Source organism: Chelonia mydas, chromosome 12 (genome assembly GCF_015237465.2).
Source record: "Chelonia mydas isolate rCheMyd1 chromosome 12, rCheMyd1.pri.v2, whole genome shotgun sequence".
Classification (NCBI taxonomy): Eukaryota; Metazoa; Chordata; order Testudines; family Cheloniidae; genus Chelonia; species Chelonia mydas.
Genome location: NC_051252.2, coordinates 25,393,559 through 25,418,974, shown reverse-complemented (window position 1 = coordinate 25,418,974; position 25,416 = coordinate 25,393,559). Strand labels below are relative to the sequence as shown.

The 25,416-nt window shown below is 42.6% G+C and overlaps 1 protein-coding gene across 2 annotated transcripts in view; it reads left to right on the top strand.

Annotated features, from left to right (window-relative positions):
- The window catches only part of LOC102942824 (brain expressed associated with NEDD4 1), a 109,673-nt gene that overhangs the window by 30,301 nt on the left and 53,956 nt on the right, over positions 1-25,416 (top strand). The gene's annotated exons all lie outside the window — the stretch shown is intronic.

Below are 25,416 nucleotides of genomic sequence, written 5' to 3'. Positions count from 1 at the left end.
AATGTACCAGCTGCTGGCCAGCATTCTTGTTGTATACATAAAAGTGAATGGCAGAGCTGCAGTCTCTCCCTGTATTTGTGTATTCCGTTAGGGGCAGAACTGAGCCCAGATTTCAGCAGAGCTCTTGTGAATAATGACATGCAGATGTAGCCCACATAGCACCATGTTCTTTGAGGGGTTATGGAAGGGTTAGGCAGCGGGGGTGACTAAGGTAGCTTGCCAGTAATAGATGCAGGGCTTTGTTAGCCTGGAAGGGAATCAGGAAATTTGTCTTTGGGAAGCTTAGGGGGTTTCCACAATAGGTGGGGAAGGATCTGGGAAATTATCAGTAGTGGGATTGAGAAAGGTTGAGTCCCCAAGTTCATCTTTCAAGGTATCTGTCTAGAGTCAGAGCAGACTTACAGGCAGGAAATTGTATAGATTTATTCTAGGAGAGGTTGCTATCATATACTCAGCATATAGCTCCATCCTGGAGGATTAAGGGGGCTCAAACTGTTCTCAGTGGATACCAAGACATCTTTAAGACTTGCTGTGGCAGGATGCCCATGCTTACTCTTACCAGGAACCACAGTTTCTTAGGGTGAATTCTTTGGGACACATTTTTCTTTTTGTTCTGTGCTCATACAGCGCCTTGCACAATGGGGTTCTGGTCCATGACAGGGACTCCCAAGTGCTACCACAGTACTCATAATACTGGCCTATATATTCAACATGAATCCTGTAATCTCAGTACTGTGTATTGCATGGATCACAGTAGTCATGGGGGGAATGTGAGTAGTTACATGTGTGCGTCCACAGCAGTGCCTTATATTACAGAAAACTGGGTATGGTCAGATATATTCAGGGAGCAGAACAATCCCACCCATTCTATAGAAAGTTCGTTTTAATAATAATTACACACACATACACAAAAATCATTCCATCTTGCAGGGTCAGAAATCCTTGCAGCTCAACTGGACTTCACAATATAACAGTTCTCCTTTCAGAGAAGTAACAGATCTCCTTCCCTAGCATACTCTGGAGTAGTGTAGTTTTAGCACTAAATACAGGGTTTTAATTTAATCTGCACAACTACCATGAAATTTGGCCTGTTGGGACAGAATGTGAATTATTTAAGTGCATTCTGCTACGAATATACTTTCTCTAGCTTCCTGTATCAATCAACCTGAATCCCTCTATGAACAAGTAGGTTCTCTGTCTCTCTTTTTGTATTTTACTCTATAGCAATTTTCTGCTGTTAAATCCTCACACACTACAAGTAGAACTACTGTTAAGTCTGAACAAAAGCCTTCGTATTCCATGTACTCAAGAGAAACTGCCCTGAAAAGCAAGGCATGGATTTGTTCCAGTTGAGAAAATAAGCTAATATTTCCCTTGCTGTTAAAGGAAATCAGATGTATAATCTTTGCTCAAGAGTTAACCATAAATTCCTTTGAAAATACCACCACTTAGCAAAACAGTGCTGACTTGTAACAGTTTAAATGTATGTGTTTTTCCCATTCTTCTCTTGATACCCTTTTAGGATAGAAACTGTAATTATGCTTACGTTTTAACTGTTTTACCATATTTCCAGCTCCCTCAATGTCATTGTTAGTACTGAATTCAACAACGGGCCTTTAATGTCTCTCTGTAGGCTTAAGTGCTCTCCTGAACTGAGGCCTAAGTACCTTGTCTAAAGTCACAGGAAATGAGTGGCTTCATACAGATCAGAAACTCCTGACTCCTAGCCCTGTGCTTTCACCGTACTCGTCGGTGAACCTTGCAAGCCACTGACAGCTGCTGGGATCGCAATTTTTTTGCCACAACATACAGCTCTACACAATAGTATTTCCAAGTTTGGGCACATTTTCCTGGCTTACCTTGCAATTACAAACATAAAGCAGGGAGGCCCTTGAAGTTTCCTACATGTAGCCCTCAAGAGGCTAGGTCCAGCATACCCCAAGGAAACTCTAAACACAAGGTAATTGGAGACGAGATGAAAAATGGCTAGGAGAGCAAATTTAAAAAATACAAAGGGGCTAGGGGACACAAAGGTTTCTTTAAAAATCTAAGTTCAGATTTGCCTTAGGTCATGACTGAAATTTTTTATGTGGTTTCAGTTGAGTCCCATGTGGAAGAGCTCTGGTAACATAGTGATATGGACACAGAGAAATGTTCAAAACTGCTAGTCTCTGCTCCAGAGAGAAGGCAGTAGTTAAAAAGCAGGGCAGGATAAGGTGCATTGGCAGATATGGACAACCTTGAAAAAAACCTGTGTATGTGTGAGACTAGCCAATGCTAGCGCCCGTCATGATCATGAGCAATAGCAATTCACCAGAACTAGTAAATACAGTTTATAGTTGAACAAAAAGAATTAATCTATCTTGAAGGGAAGCAAAACCCTGGATCAAACATTCCTTCCCTGTTCTGCTGCCTGCAGCATGGAGGGGAAGGGAACAAAGGTGCACATGTACTGAGTGGCATGCGTAAGCAGTGTAAATAAACTGGACATCCAGAAGCTCTCATTGTTCAACTGACTGTTGGGCACTTTTAAAAATCTGACCACTTCATTTAAACACCAAACAGGAACTGAGCTCTTTTGAAAATCTGACCTCAGCTGTGGGTGCAGAAGACTTCTGAAAATCTAGCCCTTTGCATTTACTGTGAACAAACAGAAAAGGAGTACTTGTGGCACCTTAGAGACTAACAAATTTATTTGAGCATAAGCTTTCGTGAGCTACAGCTCACTTCGTCGGATGCATTCAGCCATTCTAGCGATTTTTTCACAAAGGAAAAATGTCAGAACTGTTTGTAGTAATCAGCTGTGTTGGCAAGATTTTTATAAGCGTCACTAAAGTGTAAATTATCGCACTGACTCAGGGCAGCAAGACTGGCAAAGGAGACGGAACTTTCTTATTTGCATTTAGCAGGGGAAGATGAATGTTGTTCTCTCTCTCTTTATCTCAGGCTGAAATTGTTGGCTCAGTGGCAGGAGCACTAGGATGCATTTCTGCTTCTTGGGACCAATGGGTTAGTGCCAAGGTGATGAAATTTGCATCTTGAGCTTGTCAGTGAGCTAGTTGTTTTGGATTAGTACATTGCTCCAGAAAAATCTAATTCTGGCTAGAAAGGGGTTTATGGATGGAAATATGGAATTGGAGGTAGTCAATGAAATACAAAGGGAGGACTCATTACTTTAATAAAAGAAAGGGAGGTTAACTGCTGAGCCCAATTCCCACAAGTAGAGCCCTGCAAATCTGTGGATGTCCGTGGCCCATTCTTGCGGATCGCAGATCGGATGGAGATACAAATTTTGAATTCACGCACAAGTTTTGTTTGGACTCCCCATGTTTTCTGTCCAAGCTAGCTTTGCTGACAAGAGCATATGCAAAGTAGTCTACTCAATCTCTTTTTGAAAACACACTATAGAACTTGAAAGCTAAAGGGAAGGACATAAGGCTAATCTGGTGATGGAAATGAATAAATTAGAGAAGCAGGTTAAACCCCTTAACCTCCGCAGACTGGGAAAAGGAGATGCCATTGGGATAAAACCAAACTAAAAAAAAAATCTAAGAAATGTTAGTTGGTGTTCACAGGTTTGGCGGAATATAAACCAAAGTAAGAAGAAAAATCAGAACCGATACCATATTTCATTATAAACTAAAACTACTACAGAGGTTGTCATGGAAGAAATAAAACAACAGCAATCCTTAATGAAAAACAATGAAAATATGGGGGGTGGGGGAATCCTTGTCTACATTATAAATGTGTTCTTTTCTGTTTTAATTCTGTTTTCCTTTTTTAATACAACCCATGTAATATTCATCAAAAATGTCTTAGCTTAAGGAAACAGATACAGTGCTGATAATTCAAAAGATCAGGAAAGGCTCAGCGGAAAAATAGAGGTATACAGAAGCAACAAATTGCAGCATAACATAAAGCAGAGCATCAGGCAGCAATGGCGCAGTGTAGCAGAATATCAACTGTGTAGTTTTCTTTGGAATCACAAAACAAATAGATGGTTGCAAGGAGTTAGGAGTTGTTTCTGTCGTGTTTGTTGTTTTAGGAAAGGCATGTTCATTTGACACAAAATGATAACCTCACCCCAACCTATCCGAATTCACTGGCTTCTTGGCTCACCAGCTCAGTAGGCCAGCAGAACCATTTGTGTTCAGGAGACTGCAGTGCAGTTAGCACATTGCTGGTCTTTTCAGAAACCATAAAATAAAGTACACGACTGACAGCATTTTTCCATGCTGGTTCTAACAGAGGTCAACATGGGATTCCATAACTGAACAAGCCAAACAGTGTCACTGGCTGAAGTGCATGTACACTGGATTTTTTTTTCTGCTTGCAAGAGGGATTTTTGTTTTGTATTGATACTACCATCGTAATGGTTTGATGTTCAGAAAATCCTCACACAGTGTGTGATAACTGGTAGCACTAATACCATGCTCTCACACAGACGAGCCCATAGGGAGGGTACAGATAGGCCCATAGATGCAGACTTTCTCTCTACCTGGGGGACTACTCAACCCCCCGTCCGTCCCAGCCCTGCCCCCATTCCTCCCCTTCCTCCAAGCTCCCCCCACCCTATCTCTTCCTGCTCCTGCCCCAGGCCTCACATCCACTCCACCCTTTCTTCCAAGCCCCCACTTCTTTCCCACACACACACACCCCATCATGCCCCAGCCCCTGAACACCTGATCTGGGCGTGCTGGGAAGGAGGAGGGGAGTTTGGCTGCTGATGGGTGCTAAGAAGCCACAAAAAATTTTCCGTGGAGCACCCATGGTGTTGGCACCTATGGTTAGGCCTTGAACCCTGTAAGTTCCTGATGCATTATCTAGTCAAGGGAAGGGGGAAGAGTTGGCAGTATTGTGTAGGAGATGGGCTTCCAACCACAGGAATATCCCATGATTCATTGCAAAATCCAGAAAGGGACATGTCCTCCTGGTCTTTAGCTGTATGACTCCACTTCCCTTGAGACAGTCCTTATTCTCCAGCAAGGGGTTTTGGCACCATGGAGCAGGGCTCCACGGAATTTCTCTCATGTCCGAGCCACACCCAGCCAGCTACATTTACCTCTAAAAAGAGGAGCCACAAAGTTCATGTCAAGGCATATTCACCAAGAGGGGCTACTGTGGAATCGAAGATATGCAGGGGAGGGGAAGGGAATGCTGATTTGGTTCTGCTTTGTTCTAGTCTCATCCCATCTGTGTTTTGTCTTGGAGGAGCTTTAGTTTCTACACTGTGGAGGAAACTGAGAACAAAACAGAATATTTATTGAACAGCATCTTCTTTTACCACTTCACAGCCACGTCAGCCTTGTCGCAACATGCAGCTTGCAGTGAGAAAGCCTTGTTCTGACAGAGCTGGCTGCATTAGAAATCGGAACTGCTCTTTATTAAAGGATAGCGAGTTAAAGGTAAGATGAAGGCTGGGGTGAAGCAACCCAGCTTCTGATCCATCTTGATTTGGGCACACAGTACAGCAACTAGTTGTGATAATATATGCACATAAACATGTATTTGCAGGAGGCAGAGCAGGGTTTGATACATTTATGTTAAATTAGCGTGATTATTATAGAACAATTAATAATAAGGGCCAAAAGACAGTAATTAAGGAGTAAACCTGAGTGTGAGAGTCAGGATAACACTGAGCCATCAGAAGCATCTATTGTAAATGCCATCAAAATTTTCACATGAACTTTTTGCCATTCAAGGTGTCTGGACACTGAATTACTCTGCTTACTCACAGGGCAGGTACAGCGCAGGCCTCCTTCATGGCCCCACATATTTCAAGGGCATGGTTGCAGTATGTAACTGCCTCTAAGCATAAGAGAGTAGTTAATTCTCTCAACCCGCTCAGCCTTTGACAACTATGCTGAGACACCCAGTCACTATTAGGGTGTTTTTTGTGGTGTGGATGTTCTTTCCCCAGGGAACTGCTGCATACTTCCCCACCTCTATGGACTAGTGGAAGATTCTGCCTGCTCCCCATCCCAGCAGGAGAGTATAGAGACGGCAGCACCAGGGCTCCCTTGAATACAAGAACTGCTGTTGTGCCAGACCTTTATGCAGGCCCAACAAGTGGAGGGGAAGGCCCCTGCTCACTGCACACCTGTGCAAGGGAAAGACCCACTCTGGCCCAAAGAGAGGGATGGGCGATGGTGCAATTTACTAAATTTAAATATGAAACAAACACAAACCATAAGTGAATATTCAACCATTCATCATCTCCTTCCTTCACTCACTAATTCATTTGCTCCTATGGTAATGTTCGGTGTCTGTGAGTATTCTTGAGTTGAAGAGACACTGCTCATTGACTCAAAAGCACCAATTAATAAACATATAATTTCTAGTCATGACACTAAATTTAGCAGGAATAGGAGGAGTTATAAATAACCTGGCTGTTTATAAATGCTGTGTGATGTTCATAAAAAATGAAAGCAGCAGAAACAAACACAGAAAGAAATGTCACAAATGATTGTACGTGGACAGCTGCCATGTTCCATTTGTGCTGAGTAGAAGTACAATGAGGCAGTCACGTCACTGTGTTAAGTGGGGAGAAGTGGGGGCAGCCTACCCACCCCTCGGGAAGAAAGTGTGTTTGGAGCATTCCTGTTCTAAGAGATGCCCCTTCTTGCACTGAGACTCAGATGGTCTCAATCACAATGTTATATACCAGAAAACATAAGATCTTCTGGTCATTCACTTCTGATTGTATCTGAACCTGCCTCTCCCTTGTCAGCATCTCCAAGGAAAGAGGTTCTGTGGTCAGGATCTGCTAGAATATGGTAAGTAATTCAGATTCCCAGAGTGCTTTAGAAGAGACAGTGGACTCTATCCCAGTTAAAGTTACTAATTAATAATAAGGTTTGTTTAGATGAAAACATATCAGGGCCTGATATATGCACAATCATGTGTATATTTTTTGGCATGTGTCTCTGCTGCTGGAAAATATTAACCCTTTGTAGATCACCTACACACCAAGCATCAGCTAAAGTATTCATTTAGCTATTAGTCTGGACAATGCCAGCTAAATCAACACACACCCACCGGCCCCCTCCTAGTGCCAAAGTCAGCAGTGAGGTGGATGGTGATATAAGTCACATGTTGGTAAGTGGGCATAAGTGAAGGTGAGCATGTGTGTAAAAAGGTGGCAATTACACTAGCGGGTCAGGAGGTAGGAAGGAAAAGCAATCAAGGTCTGAAATCAAACAGGACTAGTGTATGTCTTTTTGCTGGTTGATTCAGGGTGAGATTAAAGAATCCAAGGACCTAAACACACATAAAATGGGGCCCCATGGCACTACCTTCCTCCTTGGGCCTGCTCTTCCCGTAGCTGGCCGTGACTAGGCGTACTGCACAAGCCTATCACCACTGTGTTGTGGTTCTTTTTTAGGCATAGAGAATTTGTATTTAACTATTTTAAAAAAACAAAAACAACCCCCCCCACACACACATTAGAGGACCATAACACAGCCAGAGCCTGGTGCAGGCTACAGCTCCTGCAATCCAGAGCACCCTGGCTTCCGAAATGGAGCATGACTTTTGTTTGATCTCTGCAGCCACGCCCACATCATAACACAACAACAGCTGTTCCATTCAGCCATACCTAATTAAACTTAAACATTTGTCTTTGTGAAGGCTCTGGCTGAATCTGCTACAAGTCACCACACTTGGTCTCTTCTTTACAGTAATACTGCACCTAGTTCTGGAATTGGCATATTGTTGCACACCAAAATGTGTGGTTAGAAACAGTACTGCAAGTCTGGTGCTAGTTCTGGCAGCTTTGAAGAATTCTTTATTGGTCACCATCTCATACAGGAGCATCTCCTTCTGTACATCTGGAGTCTATCAGGTGGATGATCTCTAGTCCCTCTGTGTCTAGTTCCTTCTGAAACAACAGGAATACATTCAAGAAGATGTTCCTTTTCTTTCTGCTACCATCTGTCCCTCTTCATGAGACAGAGGAAATTTTTCTCTGAATCAGCTTCACGCCAAGCTGCTTCCAAATTTGATTCGTCTCCTTTGGGCTGAAATTCAGAAGTTCACTTTCAGTCTCTGTTTTGGACTCAGTGCAGCTGAATTTACTAGAATCTGGGCAGCCATTATCCATACTTTGCCTAGCTAGCAGTGCTACAATCATCTCTCCTCATCTACCAGGGCTCTGATAATTGGTCCCTAGAAACAACATCCATCCCCCCCCCCCCCCAAATCAGTGAAGCCAGAACTGGATATCTTCACTGCATTTTAGACCTGGTTGGAAACTTTCTGATGGAACATTTTTCCATGGGAAAACGCAAATTTGTCAAAACAAAACATTTTTTGGAAATGTATGAATTTCAACAACATTTTGTCTAAAAAGAAAAACTAAAATGAGTGTTCTGATAAAGGTGAAACGTTCCATTTCAGCTTTTTTGGAACAGGATGTTTTGATTTTCCATTTTACTCACTTCCATTATAACTTTTCTGTTATGATAAAAGTGAGTAAAAAAATCAAAATTGGAATGAAACATTTTGAATTTAACAGCATGTTTTGATCGACCCAAAATGAGTTGTTTTTCAGAATTTTGTTTGATGGGGAATTTAAAAATTTTTGGTTGCGTTCCATTTCAGATTGGGGGAAAAAAATTGAATTCACAGATTTTCCCAAGAAACAAAACCTTTGGGTTCCCATCCAACTCTACTTTGTTTACTGTTTTCTTTTGCCTGCATTGTCCTGCAAAATGGTTGCACTTGAGGCAGACTCTGTCCAAATGCTGGCTGATCTATGTGCACGTTCACATCCACACCTCCCACACAGCTATCTGGCCTGTCTGTTGCAAAGTTCTGATGCCATTTCTTATGCTGCCTGATTTCCTCGTGTTTTTCCCCTCATGTCCATCCTTCATATTCCACTGCACAATAACCTCATGAATGGTTTCTTAACTCTTTTCCTTACTTAAAGCCTGAACCTGAAATTTTGTGTGTTCCACTGCTTTTCAGGTTGTATGGCTTTTTCTGAAGTCAGTACACAATCTCCCAGCAAATGCTCACTTACCTTGCAGTCTCTTCAGACCACCACCCAGTCTGTCTGTAATCAGAGACTCTCCTGTAAGGCCTGTCAGAGTTACAGGGTGAGTTGCACCTTAGACCCCTTTGTGTCCTCTAAAGTGCACCCCACAGGTGACAGGCCTAGCTTCCTGCACCTCTCTCAAGGGTAGAACCCCATGGTGTAACCACTCAAGGACTGGATCTTTGGGTGACAGAGCCCATTTCCCAACCAGGTTAACACAATAAGTCCAACAATATTTGACACCTGTAAACCCATTTTCTCCAAAAGCCTGAGGCCCACAGCTGATTAAGAGAACTAAAAAGAAACTTCTTCAAAACAAAGCATTATTTATTCATTTACCCAAAGGGACATAGCAGTCAGAGACGAAGGGTAAAGCAACAAGGGCCTATACGCATACCTAAACCTTAATCTTTCCATGCAAACTTCGGTAAGTTTATTCAGTGCAGTTTCCTCCATCTCTGGGCTGGGAGAAAGACTGCACTGCTGCAGCATGATCTCTGTGTCTCTCTCTGTAGACCCCCCTCCAGCTGCTGGCTACTCAACCCCCATCCCTTCCCGTCTAGGCTAGGATCTTTGATCCTGGGCTTGGCCTGGGCAGAATAAACCTCGCAAGCCCAGTTGGAGCCAGGCTGGAGGTATTATCCATTGTTTCCCCAAAAGCCTTTGGTATTCTCGATGATACTTTGCCATAGTTTCATTGCCTCTTTGTTTCCTCCTTGCAGCCCCCTTTGATATTATTCTGCCTGACTGCAGTAAGTTAAATCAAACAAGTAAACTGAGGTGCACGTTACATTTATAAGACAAATACAGAGATGTCCCTCATTCACCATAGGACCAAAACTGCAAGACTGGCTGTTGAGCTTCACATCTGGACCATATCCCTCAATACTTTCATGTGCCTTTTGTGCTCTTATGTGGAAGAGAAATCCTTCAAAGGTTTCTTTCTGTCTAGGCTCACGCTAAGCTTCAAACTAGGATAGAATGCTATCAAAATCAGTTGTGTCTGCAGGTGAGAGCTGGAAACTATAATATCTAAGGCCACAGTACAGCTTCTGACACTGCTCATTGTGTCTGCATCCACTATAATCCTAGACAACAAGAAAGGATGCCACAATTCCTTCACATCGCCCCCAATTCTTAATTCTGGTGATGGTTTCAAGCTTTCTGACCTGGCTGGCTGTGTAAGTGCAGTTCAGGCATCTGGCTGCAAAAACTTTTCCTGGTTGCTCTCAAATCTGTGCACTCGCTGGTTCCCTGTGATGTTGTTTCGGCCGACATAAAAGTGCAGGTGTGGACAGCGCTGTCAGTGAAACTTATGTTGGTCAGGGGTGGGGTTTCCCCCCCGCCACAAGCCTGACCGACAAAAGTGGTAGTGTAGACAAAGCCTTACACTACAGTTGTTCCACACAATCATTGCTCTTAAAGAAGTGGGGCCTTCTCCCTCCCCAGGCCATCTTTCCTTGTCTTCTGGTAGCTTGGAATCTGATGGCAGAGCCATGATGGCAGGGTGGGCTCCCCACGAAGACCTCCCTGCTAACATCACATTGTTAGCTCCCCACAAGAACAACAGGTTTCGGCATTGACACCTCATTGGAATGAATAGGTGGCTTACACGCTTTTGTTTCAGGCTGTCTGCAGAATCTTTCACGCAGAGGACTCAGCGTTCAGGTTATTTTTTCTAGGTTTCCTTCACAAGCATGCGGACTAGAATGTAATTTTTTTTTTTTTTAAATAAAAACAGCTTCTGATGTTATCATGAGATTTCAGGGGCTGGGGCTCCAGACATGGGCTGATAGGCTCTATGCTTTTCCCACTACAGTCCCTCTGGGTGTGGAAATGATCCCATTTTACCCTAATTTACTGATGTTTAATTTGGGCTATGTCTACACTACAGACCTTACAGCACTCCCGTGTAGCCTCTCCTGCCAACATAGCACTGTCCACACCAGCACTTTTGCCAGTGAAACTTATATGGGTCGGGGGTATTTTTTTCTACACCCCTGTCTGACAAAAGTGATAGTGCAGACAAAGCCTTGCATTCATATCACCTCTAAATCTGAGCCTAGAGCAGAGGCAGTCACAGCACAGAGGAAAACAGCCACATTTACTTTCCATCATTACGGACACGACTGCACAAACCACAGTGAAGGAGATAGGTTGGAGTTGACAGTCCTAGGAGTGTGTGGGGAAGCAGAATACCTCCTGGGGCTCCTGGGCCCACAGAGAACATACTTTTTGTGGGATGAAGTATGCTCTACCCTGTGGCTCGCACATCGGGGGAAGAGCCATGACCTTGTCTCTTGCCTGCCCTCCTTGGGCTGCCATGTACCCCAAATGAGAAGGGAGAAAGTAGCCCTTACAGTCCCAGAGTAAATGGATTGCAATTCTGCCTGGCACTTATGCAGGCCGGGCTAGGGAGGTCCCTTCCCTCAAAACCGCACACCTTTGTACAGCCCAAGTAAAATCTGGCCTTTAAGAATTAACCTTCAGGTCAAGTCCTTAGCTTTCCTGGATGCTGTGAATTAGGCTATATGTTCCCCACCCAGTTTAGCACTGCAGTTCTATCAGGGGTTGCCTTGCAAAGGGCAAGGCAGTTCATTACAAAAACAAAAAACAAAAAAACTCTTTGGATCAACACTAAGGACTTTCTTTGTATGTTCCTAGAATGATAACGAACAGCTAGAAAAACAAGTAAAATGCTGAGCCAGATTAAAGCAGAAGGACTGTCTGCCCTTTATTAAAAACTCCCACCATCAGTCTCCTAGCTATACTGCAGTTTTACTGCTAAGAAGAATTTCAGAATAAACATGGTGGGAAAATCAGAAGTAATATTACCTCAAATACTGTAAACACCTATTGAAATTTAATCTTGATGCATTCATGACAGGGCTTTTAAATAAGCTTGCAACGGTTTCTGTCACTATGAGAGTAAAGCTGCATGGGAAAATACAAATGTAATAAAAACACAGAAGCCGCAAACTGTTTTATCTAGTCTTTACTTGGGTTAGACAATCTATTATAGACAATATAACAAAACAGACATTTTTTACAAAACAAACTCCTGAGAGTTTTCTTTGCTTACCAGATGTTGGCACCATTGGGAATTATACTCTTTGGTTCAGAGACGTTAATAAGCAGTTTGTTGCATGCCAGAATCATTTCTGTAATGCTGCTTTTGTATGAAGTATAATATTATTGATCTACATCATGATTGCACTAAGCTGATAAAATCTGAAAGCTACTGAAGATGCAGATTTGCCATTTCCCCCCCCCCAACACAGACTTTTGAATATTATAGTTAATGAGCATTTTCATTAAAAAGACAAAATACCCAGAAATGAAAAATAAGATGATGGTAGTGGTCACTTACAACATAACCCCCCGCCCCTCGACACACACACTTTAGTATTTCAAATAGATTCTTATTTTTCAGACTGGGGAAACATTATTTAATGGCCTACTCCTTCCACTTTTACTCATATTGAGTTGTACCTTTCTTCAACAGGCCCAATGAAATCACAATTCAGAGCATGTATGGGGATCAGACTCTTACCCATAAGCATTAAGGCCTGATTCTTATACCAATTTTACATTGTTTGTATATCTGTTTACTTCAAGGAGGGTGCTCTTGATGTACCCCAATGTACATGACATGAGACTCAGGCCCTAAATCAGAAAACGTATGAGAGATGTAAATATTACAGAGGAGGTAACAGTACATGAGGCAACATAAGAGGGGAAAAAATATATAAGTTGTTTAGTAGTCAATAATTATCATAAGAATTTGAAGTCACCCTAAATCTCTCTGTAGTTAAAAAGAGTATAATTCACTATAGTGTAGTCTAAGACCTTCAAAATGGTAACTTCTGTCATGTATGATTCCCACTCCTGCAAAACTGCTTGGAAAGACAAAAGTGCTTAGCCCCCATTGATGTCAACAACATTCCATACCTTTTGATCTTTATAAATAGTTTGCATTTCACTAAACCCAGTCATAAAGTACATTTTAGAGAGAGTTAGATACCAAGAGGCCTGAAGCACTACTCATTATATCATGAATTTGCCTCCACAGAGGCTGAAATCCCAGACATGACCATGTCTGGTAGGACAATTGAATCATTCATGCCTCCAACTCCCATCACTAGGTTTCAGCCTCTGTGGAGGTAACATCCAACCCAAATTATATTACATCATTTGGAGAGAGCGGATATCCTTGCCTGGCAAGTCTACTAGAGTCAGTGGACAGTGATCCCTGCCATGTGACATGGATATTTTGTAACCCTGACCCATGTCAGGTGATACAATTATTACATGGACAGGGTCTCCTTGGCTGATTGACTGCTAAGGAGACCGTGAAGTCAGCAAACACTGCATTCTACCAATTCCAACCTGTAGAAAAACACACAGGCTTGCAGATAAGAGATTTCACTTTTTTCCCTGGTCCTCATCACCTGACATTGTGCTACAGAAGTATTATTATACAGAAGAAGGAGAGAATGTTTTCCAAAGCCAGCCTCTATTCAATTTCCTTTGCATACACTACATTTTTATAACTAATGAAATAAGATTAGATATTAAACCTTCATTATTGGTAACTTGAAACTTTCCACAGTTCTGTGAATTTTTGATTTACTCATCGTACTTTATATATAGCATCAATACTCAACAAACATATTGGGAAAAGTTTTAACAGCACAGAGAACTCCAGCCACTCTCCATTTGTTTTTCTGAATTCATTCTATCCCACTGACAAGCTAGCAACCATCCTTTGAGAAAGCCCCAAACAGCTAAGAATCTGATGAAAATCTTAAATACAAACCCAAAAAAGTTTTAAGTTTTCAATAACAAAGTCAATCAGGACATATAATAATTTCAATTTTTTTAAATTAGTAAAAATGCCCATCTAGATTCAAGGAGTACAGGCTATGAGCCAAATTCATCCCTACTGCAACTCTGCTATCTTAGTGGGGTTGCACGAGGGTTGAATCTGGGCTTAAATAACTTATATTTTGACATAGAGAATAAAAGTCTTCTTAATTTATCTTCAAGCGTAAGGCCTTCAAGCACTCTGGCCTTTAACATATATGCTGCTCTTCTTTTTGTTCCTCTTATTTCTCCATGTGTTGTTTATTTTACCACATGTTGCATAAAGACTTGCATTAGGTAAAACTGTTTGTACTAAGGCTGGACTAGCCTTCAGGGAGAGCACAAAAGGATCTATTTAAGCAGAAGGGTTTTGTATTTTAACTATTGTAGGAATCACTAAAAGCGGTCACTCCCCACAATGAACACAGGCTATCATATGGCAGCTTTTATGTAAGCTTCAGACAGGTCTCCTCTTAGTTTAATCTTGAGAAGAAAAAAAAAGTTTATTTAGCTCTTTTCGATAGGAAAGAGCTTTGAAGTACTCTAATGTACACAGTCTTTTAACTGAAGCCTTTTCATTTTTAGGGCTACAAATATATCCTTGCGCTTCTATTTTATTTCTGTATCCCAGAGTTTTAAACTTTCTATTGCATCCAAGTATTATGCCGTAAGACTTAACTATCCCACCCCCACATCTTCCTCATTCTTTGTATTCATTTTGTGACAAAGTTCCTCCTCTCCTTGGTGGGTCCTGCGCTTTTTGGTGGATTTGCTTGCCTCAGAGGTTCATGCCAGCCCTCAGTTTGGCCGCTTCTGCTAGAGGATCAAACCTGCCATTCACTCAGCTAACCTCATCATTGGCCAGCATGGGGGAAACGGAGAACAATCCCTGCAGCCTCTGTGTCCCACCTAGTGGGTCAGAGACAGACCAGATCCCTTTCCAAATTAGACTTTCCTTTCTGGTGTTTGTCATAGACCAGGTCAACTCCTCCTGTGTCCAATCAGGAGTTGGGAGGGGGGGAGGAATGGAAGGAACCCAGGCCCACCCTCTATACTGGGTTCCAGCCCAGAGCCCTGTGGATAGCAGCTGTTCACAATGTCCCCTGTATCAGCTGCATGACAGCTACAACTCCCTGAGCCACTTCCCCATGGCCTTCCCCCTCACTGCAGGATCTTCCTCCTGAAGCCTGATCACGCTTGTACTCTTCAGTCCTCCAGCAGTACACCTTCTCACTCTTTGCATGCCCCCTCCACTAACTGATATGAGATCCTTTTTAAACCAGGTGTCCTGATTAGCCTTCCTGCCATAATTGAGTCTAGTAAGTTCTTAATTGGCTCCAGGTGTCTTAATTAGCTTGCCTGTCTTAATTGGTTCTACCAGGTTCCTGATTGCTCTAGGACAGCCCCTCTTCCAGTCACTCAGGGAACAAAAAACTATTCATCCAGTGGCCAGCATATTTGCCTTCTCCTGTACCCCACTGTTCTGGGTCTGTCAAAGTTTGTATCCCCTGCAGTTTCAAAGGTTTGAACTGGATTCAGTCATGCAGCTCACATTAAAGTCAACAAGAAAAGTCAATGGAAGTCATGTGGCTAAATCCTGTGCACTTCTTTTAACTAGGGTATATGTCCTTTGTACTGTACATTCCTGTTTATAAATGTTTTTCTCCCTCACCTCAGTACCAAATATACATATCTGGTCAATTGCATAAGTCAAACTGTCTGTGCATATTCCTGATCCATCCTATTACTCCTGATCCTGCTTCCCTTTCAAAGTTTGCTTTCTTCCAAGTTTTTGTTATACAATAATACAATTAAATAATAATCATAATAATAAAACTAAATCCTGATCCTTGAGGTTTTTATGCCATCTCTATGCATAATTCAGTGTTCAGATTGCTAAATTGTCATTCCCCAACCTAATTCTTTATCCACTTTAGCAGCTCTTCCCCCAAATCTAACTAGAACCTTGCAGATTAGTCTTGTATGCAGAACTGTTTCAATAGCTTTTTGAAGTCCAGGTAAATTATGTTCACACCTTAACTCCTCTGTCAATTCTCTATGTTCCAGAAATTCCATCTGGCTTGTTATTTTAGCATGATATTCATTTTGGGAATCCAGGCTGTCTTTGGTCAGTTCTGTATACATGTTCCTTCATCACAGCCACTCTCAATCTTGTGGCCACAGGCTCAAAAATGTATCTGGGGAGTAACTGTCTCATCCCCAAACAATTGGAGACAGCTGCTAGCACCCCGGGAGAAAAGAAATTGTTCTTTCCTCCACCTGCAGCTGTCCAATCCCCGCTGTTGTTTCTTGTGCCTCCTTCTCTCCTTTTATTTTTTCGCCCACAGTAATATAGCTCCTGCCATTTCCCAGTCCCAGCTCTGGTGTCATTAATCCAAACTAATTGGTCTGTTTATTTGGATAGTTACCATGTCCGTATGTGTGTGAGAGACTGGCAGCCAGACACAAACCCTCCCTTATTCTTTTGTGATTTCATTTAACATCCAGGGGTTTACTCTATTTCGAATGACTGTTCGTAGCTCTCAACTAGATGTAGGCCACCCATCTTTGCTAAGTTCCACACAGAGCTCTGGGATGGAGACCTCTTGGCTCTGCTGCCTTAACAATCATCAAAAAATGCAGCAAGGTCTATGATGTGATAATGCTCCAACAAATAATTTGTTCTACACGAGCACTTAGACCGAAAATGTACCTTTTCTATGCAGCCTGTTAGCCAACGCTTGTACGTTATAGATTATTTGCTGGTTCAGTTAAAGCAATCATATCATCTACTCTGATTTCTTTTTCTTGAGGACTAATATTACAAGTAGCTTTGTGTATCAATCATTAATCCTAGCTTCTTTATTAGAAATCATACACCTAGGGTGCTATCACAGCCCCTCTGTTTTTTTTAGTGGAAAGGAGATGCTGGGGAATAGAAAAGAGCAGTATCATCTCTGCTGCAGCATCCTTCTGCCTCATGACCCTGAAGAGCCTGCTCTGTGCAAGGACCACATGGAGAGTGGGAAGTTGTGCTGGGGGCAGGAGGAAGAGGGGCTGTTTGCAGTGTTCTCCACTCTAGGTGCATTAGTCACTTGGATATCCCCGCACAAGTTAATGCTACTCAGAGAAAGAGTGCAGGTGTGGGGTGTCTGACAAGCCAAAGGAGAAACAACTCTGCCAGACTGGGCTTCCTGTACCATCTCTTTCTTGGCAACCTTGGTCCTCTCATGCTTTCTTCCACTCTTACCCCAGGAGGAAAGATCTAAGGGAAATGCCACAAGGTCAAACTCACAGAAGTATTCTGAGCCCTGTGTCTGCATCTGCACGTTTCTGCAAGAGAGAGTTCAAAATGATTCCTAATTTGCTTGTAATTCAGTGTAATGATGAACACTAAGAGAACTGTATTGATTTGGATAAACTAACCACAATACTAAATTGTTTTGAAGTTCAAGAAAACATAGGTTTAACCACAAAGGAAGAGCATTTTTGCCTCCCTTTACTTGTTTCAGTTACTAAAACAACATGTTACCATGAGAAATAGCTTGCCAAGATCGTAATACAGCAATTGGTTGAAAAATTAAAAGAACAAATAGAGCCTCAATTTAAAAATCAAATGTAGTTGTTTTCATAAGATGAATGAACTTGCTTGCCTAATTTGTAGATGTTTGCATGGGCCAATCAAATGTATTAATGCAAAAATGTCAGTTTTTCATCTAACTAATTATGTGTGTGCAAATACCTAATATGTGACTACAACTTTGGTAATCATTAAATAAATTAGGCATGTAAACACAGTTTTACACGCACAATTGTATGCATACAATTTTGAAAATCAATTCTGTAACACAACACACTATTAGCATCCTTGCCATTTGGAATATTATGGCAGTGTATTATCTGCCTCTCTGCAATTTATATTTGTAAATAATTGTGAAACTTAAAGATGAACAGATAATGAAAATACTGCACAATGATAATTTTCTTGAACATTCAAGTATTGATTGCTCCCACCAGGGATCAGTAGCTGGTGAGTAATGGAAGCTTTTTCAGATATTATGAAGGCAGTGTGAAAGAAATTACAGAGAGCACATCTTTCACTGATGATGTCCATTTCATATAAAGTGGAGTAGTAAAAATGCCATATTATGTCAGATTCGTCAGAGGAAATGGGGCCATAACTAATGTAGTCAGCGATCATTGTGGCAAGTATCATAAATTAATGTATTTGTCACTTTATGTTTCAGCCACAGGAACTTTCTAGGCTTGGTTGGTGTTTGTTTCTGTTTTGTAAATGAGTTTCTGGATAATCTAACACTTGACAAAGTAGAACATTAATGAATATATGTTTATTCCTAGAGATAAACAAAATCTGTTAAGGAAGATTAGGGTATCCTGTACTAACACAAAAGATGAATGGAGGCAAAGATCTTGTTTTGAGCCCTATCTTGCAATGTGTTAAATCAGTACGAGTGGAGAATACAGCACCTCAAGTAAGTTTTCAGTGCCTTGCAAGATCAGGTTTATTGTCAGCAAAGTCACTACCTGTACCCATCATGGATACTGCCTTTCTTGACCCTGCCCTTAAATCTGGTGTTTTATGAGATTATGAGATAGCCTCTTGGTTGGCTGAATTTGTGAACTCATCCCCAGAAGAGGATGTTTGTATCAGAAAGAATAAGAAAATACTAATCTACAGAATCCATCCAAAAATATGAAATGTTCTCTTTATTTCCTGCATTCTATGCCATATCAGTGCATTAATGAACAAACAAACAGAGATAAGATCTAAAGTTATACTCCTTGATCCATGTAATAGCCAGTTGGACCCCAGAAAAGCCAGTTTTAAAAAGACACTAATAAATCTCTGTACAAAGCATAAACATTTAGCATGTGTGTTCAGTCCTATGCTATGTAGTGCACAACTGATAATATTTGATTGCACATATCTCCAAATGATGCCAGCACATCTGACTATCTGAGGAGGGCAGAAGTTCAAACAGAATTTTATATCTGCATCATAGTCACTAGGAGACAGATTATGACACCCTTATTCACAGCGAGCAGTAAAATTACTCCGGATGCATTTCCATTGACTTCAATGAGCAACCTGTGGAAAAAAGCAGGGGCTCTCATGTCCCCATATTAGGGTAGAAAGAAATTGTTGGACTTCCCTTATGGAGTAGCCATCAAGCAAGAGAGAGTGTTTGTGAACACCCCAACTTAAGAGCGAGTGGTGTAAGAAACTATTTGACATGGGTAAAGAATTTATAACCTGTTCCTAAAAAAGGTTTTAATGTTTTGTTCCAAGTTAAGGACTGTGTGGGCAACAGGCGGCAATTACATCACCAAGTATCCATCCAAGGTGGCATTTTCCTGTACTGCAGGATTTACAATGTGCCTCAGAGTTTATGATCTGTAAATTCTGGTAAATGCCTGTTTGGCCACCACATCTATTTAATGCTGTGTGTACCACATCTGCTTGAAGGCCATAGGATGGTTGTGAGTTTACATGCTACTATTTTGTTCCTCTCTCTTTTAAGCAGAGCCAGAAAGTGCGGCTGGTTTCTTAATTAAAATGTTGCTTAATGTGTTTTTTTTTTCCCCCTGGATATACAGTGCAGTGTTTCAGTGCCCATTATGCTGCGGTGAGTTCATGCTGCCTGTAAAGTGAAGCTGCTTTCAGTAAAAGCGAGTGGACTATTTTTATTCAATTGAACAATCAAACCAGTCATTACAGTGCTCTCACATGTAACTCTTTTATAGTTGAAGATTTGTAAGTGCAGATTCTCCTAAACATTCATTTGGCTACTGTTCTGGAATATGCAGGTGCCCTAAGGCAAAAATTCTGGATTCCTAAACCGGGGCCTATTAAATAGGCTTTATACAGGAGATCTATAGAGAATGTTATGGCAGAACGATTAATTACAGCCCCTAGACTCAGCTCTTGTTTCTGGGTTCTGATTAATAGATCTTGGTAGTTGCAGATCTAGTGGCCATATACCTTCCAACAACCAGTCATTCCTGTCCACCCTGCCACAAAGGCAGCCACCATTCAGAATTGCATTTCCACTGCATTTGGGGTTTTCTATGGCTCCAGTGCTCCTGGAAGGATTTCTTCTTAAGAGCTTAAATATGTGATATGCTAGGCACTGGATTTCCCAGTCACCTGCAAGGAGTCACAGGGAGATCAGTGTCCCAAAAAATTGCCACCAGTATTGCTGAGAGAATAGACCCAATTGTAATTTGTTGAGGTGTCGGGTGACCAAAGAGAAAACAGGACACAGAACAGGACTGGCCTGAACTGCTCGCCCAAGCCCTGCCTCCCGCACTGTGTGAGGCTGGCATCGCTGCTCGCCCGAGCCCTGCCTCCCGCACTGTGCGAGGCTGGCATCGCTGCTCGCCCGAGCCCTGCCTCCCGCACTGTGTGAGGCTGGCATCGCTGCTCGCCCGAGCCCTGCCTCCCGCACTGTGTGAGGCTGGCATCGCTGCTCGCCCGAGCCCTGCCTCCCGCACTGTGTGAGGCTGGCATCGCTGCTCGCCCGAGCCCTGCCTCCCCCACTGTGTGAGGCTGGCATCGCTGCTCGCCCGAGCCCTGCCTCCAGCACTGTGTGAGGCTGGCATCGCTGCTCGCCCCCTGCATGTTCCGCCACACCCCACTTTTTTGATAACAGTGGGCAATTGTCCCGTTTGTTCTTGCCAACTGATCAAAATGGGAACAGCAAGTGGGACAAATGCTCACTTTTGAAAAAAAAGTCAGGACAGCGGGGATAGGGCTTTAAAAAAGGGACTGTCCTGGCCAAAATGGGATGTATGGTCACCCTACTGAGATGGCGAGTACTGCAGGCACACTGAATTTTATTTTTACCTTTTACTACTTAGGCTTTGCACCAGTCTCATTGATGGTATCAGCAGGGATGAGTGCCCCTCAAGGAGCAGCATTTGCTTGTTAACAGCTCACACGCTATATTTCTGGCATGTCACATTAAAATGGTGTCTATTTCTCAGCTATAATTGTATTTAGCTGGTGATAGCTTAATGGAATTTTTAAAATATAAGGGAGTTGACACTCAAGGGACCACATTTTAACCTGCTTCTAATTTAGGAATGTATCTTTGAAGCCTGCACTTGTTTGTGCATAAAAAGTTGAGTTATGCACACACCAAGCCAAGCTGTTATACATGCAAGTATCTAATTTGCTTGCATAAATATCCATTTACCTATGCGCATACATGTGTGCACACTTCATGTACGAATTTAGAGACCATCTTGACCCAGCTGTAAATCTAGTTCAACAGGAATCTTTCCTACAGTTCTAGTATTGAAGCACATTCTGAATTTCCCTATGTTACAGCACTCCTTAGAAAGAGGCTATGTTTAGTTCATTTGAATAGGTGTACTTTATTGTTCAAGATAAGTGGTTCTGTTGACCCCTTTATGAATATAACAGCATAAATCTTCTCTTCCAGCACTTAGATAAAATGTATCATTAAGACAGATAAGAGGGAAGATTGAAGAGAAGGTTCAGCAATTTCTTTTCTAAGACATTTTTGTATTAATTTGTTAATCTGCGATTGTTGAAGCCCTTGCTGTTAAAAACTGTCAGGATGGAAATCAAATTTGCCTTAATGTATGTTAAGGAAAGCCAGGGCGGAAGTAACCTACTTCTGTTACAAAATTGTTTAATGTAGCTTTGTCCAAATGTACTTGGCCAGGCACTTGAAAGTAACTAGAGCAAGGCAGTTCTCCCTGTCAGTTTAGAGGTTAGAATGTCATCCTTGTCAAGAGACAGACACTCTAGGTTGGCTCCTCCCCCCATAGGCTGCTCCCCTGCAGCTTTCTGTCAGACTGAAAAACCCTTGGCATTCCCCCCAGTGTGGAGGAGTCCTCAATGGACTATACCGCTACCAGTTTGTCACAGCCCTCAGTGTATAGAGGATTTGTTAAGGGAACATTGTGGAAAGAGAAGGGATGCAAACCAGACATGCCAAACCCTTGGAAAAACAACGCAGAAATTGGGCTTGTTTTTGACTTAATTGGCTTGTGAGTTGCTTGTTGGCTTCTTTTTTTTTTATCGGCTCCCGGCAAGCAGAGGCAAGAGGGGGAGAGAGTCAGGGGTGCACAGTGGGCCACCACAGTCCCAGATTGCATGCCGGGGCGGGGGGAGGGAAGAGATCTAGTCAAATAGTGTTGGGGCTCTTAGGGCTTGTGTTGACCTTGTTTTGAAATGGGATTAGCTTGATTTTTGGTTTATTGTGAAAGTTGGGGTGCTTATTTACCATGTGAAAGTTGGCAACTGTGATGCAGACGTAGCATGTTGTGCTCAAATATCTCCAGCTGGCAGACAACTCCATGGGAGCTGCTACCGTCTGGCATACTGCTTTAATCTCCCACATGATGCCTTAAGCTCCACCACGCCCAATATAAAAGCAGCCTAAGAACAATGGGGTGTACCAATTCCCTGCCACTCCCTGTTGTACCCCCCAGAGACTGCGTACAGCAGAGGACTGGGGCCTTTGATACAAACAGTGTTTTAGGATTAGGTGTCCACTAATCATACAGAATTGCAGTGTTGCCAGCTCCCATCTGTGATATTTGACATTTTTCTTAAATCCCCAGGTCCTGGAGTCACTTGAGAATCTCAGCTTTTATTTTTAAAAAGTTTCTAGCCCTTATGGTTTCAGAAAAAAAGTTTAAAAGTGTGACTCAGGTGCCCCTAAAGGTTCAAAAACCAGAAGGTAAATAAAAAGCCAAAGTGTATTTCTGAAACCTTATCATTTTTAAGTCTGTCTCATGATTTTTGGAGCATCTGATATGCTTTTTGAACTCTGGGTCTTGGCAATACTGGAATCATCATGGCCAAAATTATACTATAATCTGCACACAGTGCTAGGAATCATGAATTTAAGAATGTGAACTGCAAAAACCTTACAAAGGTCAGTTCCTTATTCCTTCAAGTTCATTGGGGAGACTTTCAGGGACATATGCAAAATACAAAGCATACTACATAGATCAGGGGTGGGCAAACTACGGGCCGCATCTGGCCTGCCAGCCATTTTAATTCAGCCCTTGAGCTCCCGCTGGGGAGCAGGGTCTGGGGCTTGCCCCACTCCTGCACTGCAGCCAGGGACTAGGGTTGAGGGCCACTCCACGCGGCTCCCGGAAGCTGCGGCATGGCCCCCCTCCAGCTCCTACATGCTCCAATGGCCCTGCTACAATGGCTCCCTCCGGCGCTCCAATGGGAGCTGCAGAGGCAGTGCCTGCGGATGGGGAAGTATGCAGAGCCCCCTGTCCACACCTCCATTTAGGAGCTGGAGAAGGGACATGACGCAGCTTCCGGGAGACGCTTGAGGTAAGCGCTGCCCAGAGCCTGCACCCCTGAACGTCTCCCCACACCCCAACCCCCTGCCCCAGCCCTGTTCCCCATCCTGCCCTCCAAACCTCTCAATTCCAGCCTGGAGCACCCTCCTGCACCCCAAACTCCTCATCCCAGCCCCACCCCAGAGCCTCCAACCCCAGCTGGAGCCCTCCGCCCCCCCACTCCCCACCCCAGTGCCCCCTCTCACACCCTGAACTCCTCATTTCTGGCCCCTCGCTGGAGCCCTCACCCCCAACCTGAGCCCTCATCCCCTCCCGCACCCTAACCCCAATTTTGTGAGCATTCATGGCCTGCCATACAATTTCTATTCTCAGATGAGGCCCTCAGGCCAAAAAGTTTGCCCAGCCCTGACATAGAGGGTCAAAGCGGGCCTACACATTAACGAGTTCCCCGCAGTTAAACCCAGGACTATGCATACCTGAATAATATGTTATCCTTCTATTCAGGAATCTCCAAGCACTTTCTAGGTGTTTATTAACCTCATGACACCCTAGGGAATAGTTTGGTTTTATTAGCCCTATTTTCCACAGGAAGTAACTGAGATAAAGAGGTGTTATGTGACTTGCCCAACATAATGTTTTCTGTTAGTGATGGAGCTGGGGGCATACAATCCAGACCATCTGAATGCTAGATCAGAACCAAAAGGCCATCATGCCTTCTTCCCTAGCTGAAATATTGTTGAACTACTTGCATATGTATGAAATCACTACCATGCAGTATCATTAGATCAAAAACTGACCTTTAACATTAGACTAAACCATAAACATGTTTCTGATGTACATAACACCAGTGAGAAGAGTGGAGAGCTGCATGCCATTTCTGTCTTTGTTGTTGCAAGCAGTATCATTTAAACACCTCTTATTTAGGTCTCATCAGATTCATCCCTGTACTTCATGTTAATTTATTTTTCATTAAACAATGGCCTGTTTTGTTCAAAATGCCCTATAGGGTTGCAGTGTTTGGAAAAGATTCTGTATTTCATTTCAGATTTTGTCAAGTGTACTATGTGAGTATGGGTATAACAGGAGTTCAAACACATATGGAACGCCATTCATTATGAAAGGATTATAAATTTTTGTCCATCCAAATGTAATTAACTTCTCTTAGACATAAAAATATTTAAATCGGACCAATCTAAGAAACAAGGGAAGGTTCTATTTGCAGGCTTATTCTGTATCTTTCTTGATGGTTTCCTTTATAGTCTCTGTCATTCGAGTTCAGCTGCAGTGATGTCAGACCTGATCAGTACACTGTGCCATTTCCTATTGATTTTATAAAATGGCATAACTGAAAGACAATCCTGTTCTAGGTTCCACCTAACCTGGTGCAGGGCAGACAAGTTTACAACCAGACCGGATTGGGGTCCAGCACAGTCAGCCAGTGCACTCTTCTCAGGGTATTCACAAATTCAGTCACTCTCTCAGCCACCCTGCACAAGTCCCCTCTTCAGCCATCATCACTTCCTATTTTGGGTCTCCTGGCAAGAGAGTTAATCACAGACACTTCTCTGCAAACTGGATGCTCAGCAAATTGTGCCAATGGGGATCTCTGCACTTTTCAACATAAATCCTACAGTGAAGCCGGACTTTAGATGGAGAACGAACACACACACACACACACACACACTCTCTCTCTCTCTCTCTCTCTCTCAGGTGCTATTGATACCAAAGCTGAATGAATGAAATAAATTCCTGAGTTTTCCTAGCATTGGGAGAAGGCTAACCTATTTTATGCTACGTATGCAGTCGGATGTTGGCCTGGCTCTCTCATGTTTGTGGGATCCTAAGTGGTGGGACCATTGAGTGTCATACTGTTGGTTTATTGCTCTTTCTCCCCTGTAATAATGACTCACATGACAGTACATCGTTTCAAAATCATTTTAAGTTTCAAATCTCAGAGCTGGGAAAAAAAAAAAAGATTCACTGTCTTGAGAGAAAGATATGTAGATTCAGCCACTTGCTAATGAGCTTCTGTCTGCTCCTAGCTGCTTATGCAACCAACTAGCATAATATTTTTACTGCTACTAAATTTCCTGTCAAATAGTAAGGAACTGAGAGGTAGAAATGTCAATCATATCTTCATGATTTTCCCCTTATGGCTTGTCACCCTTAAACACCAGGGGGTTAGGAGT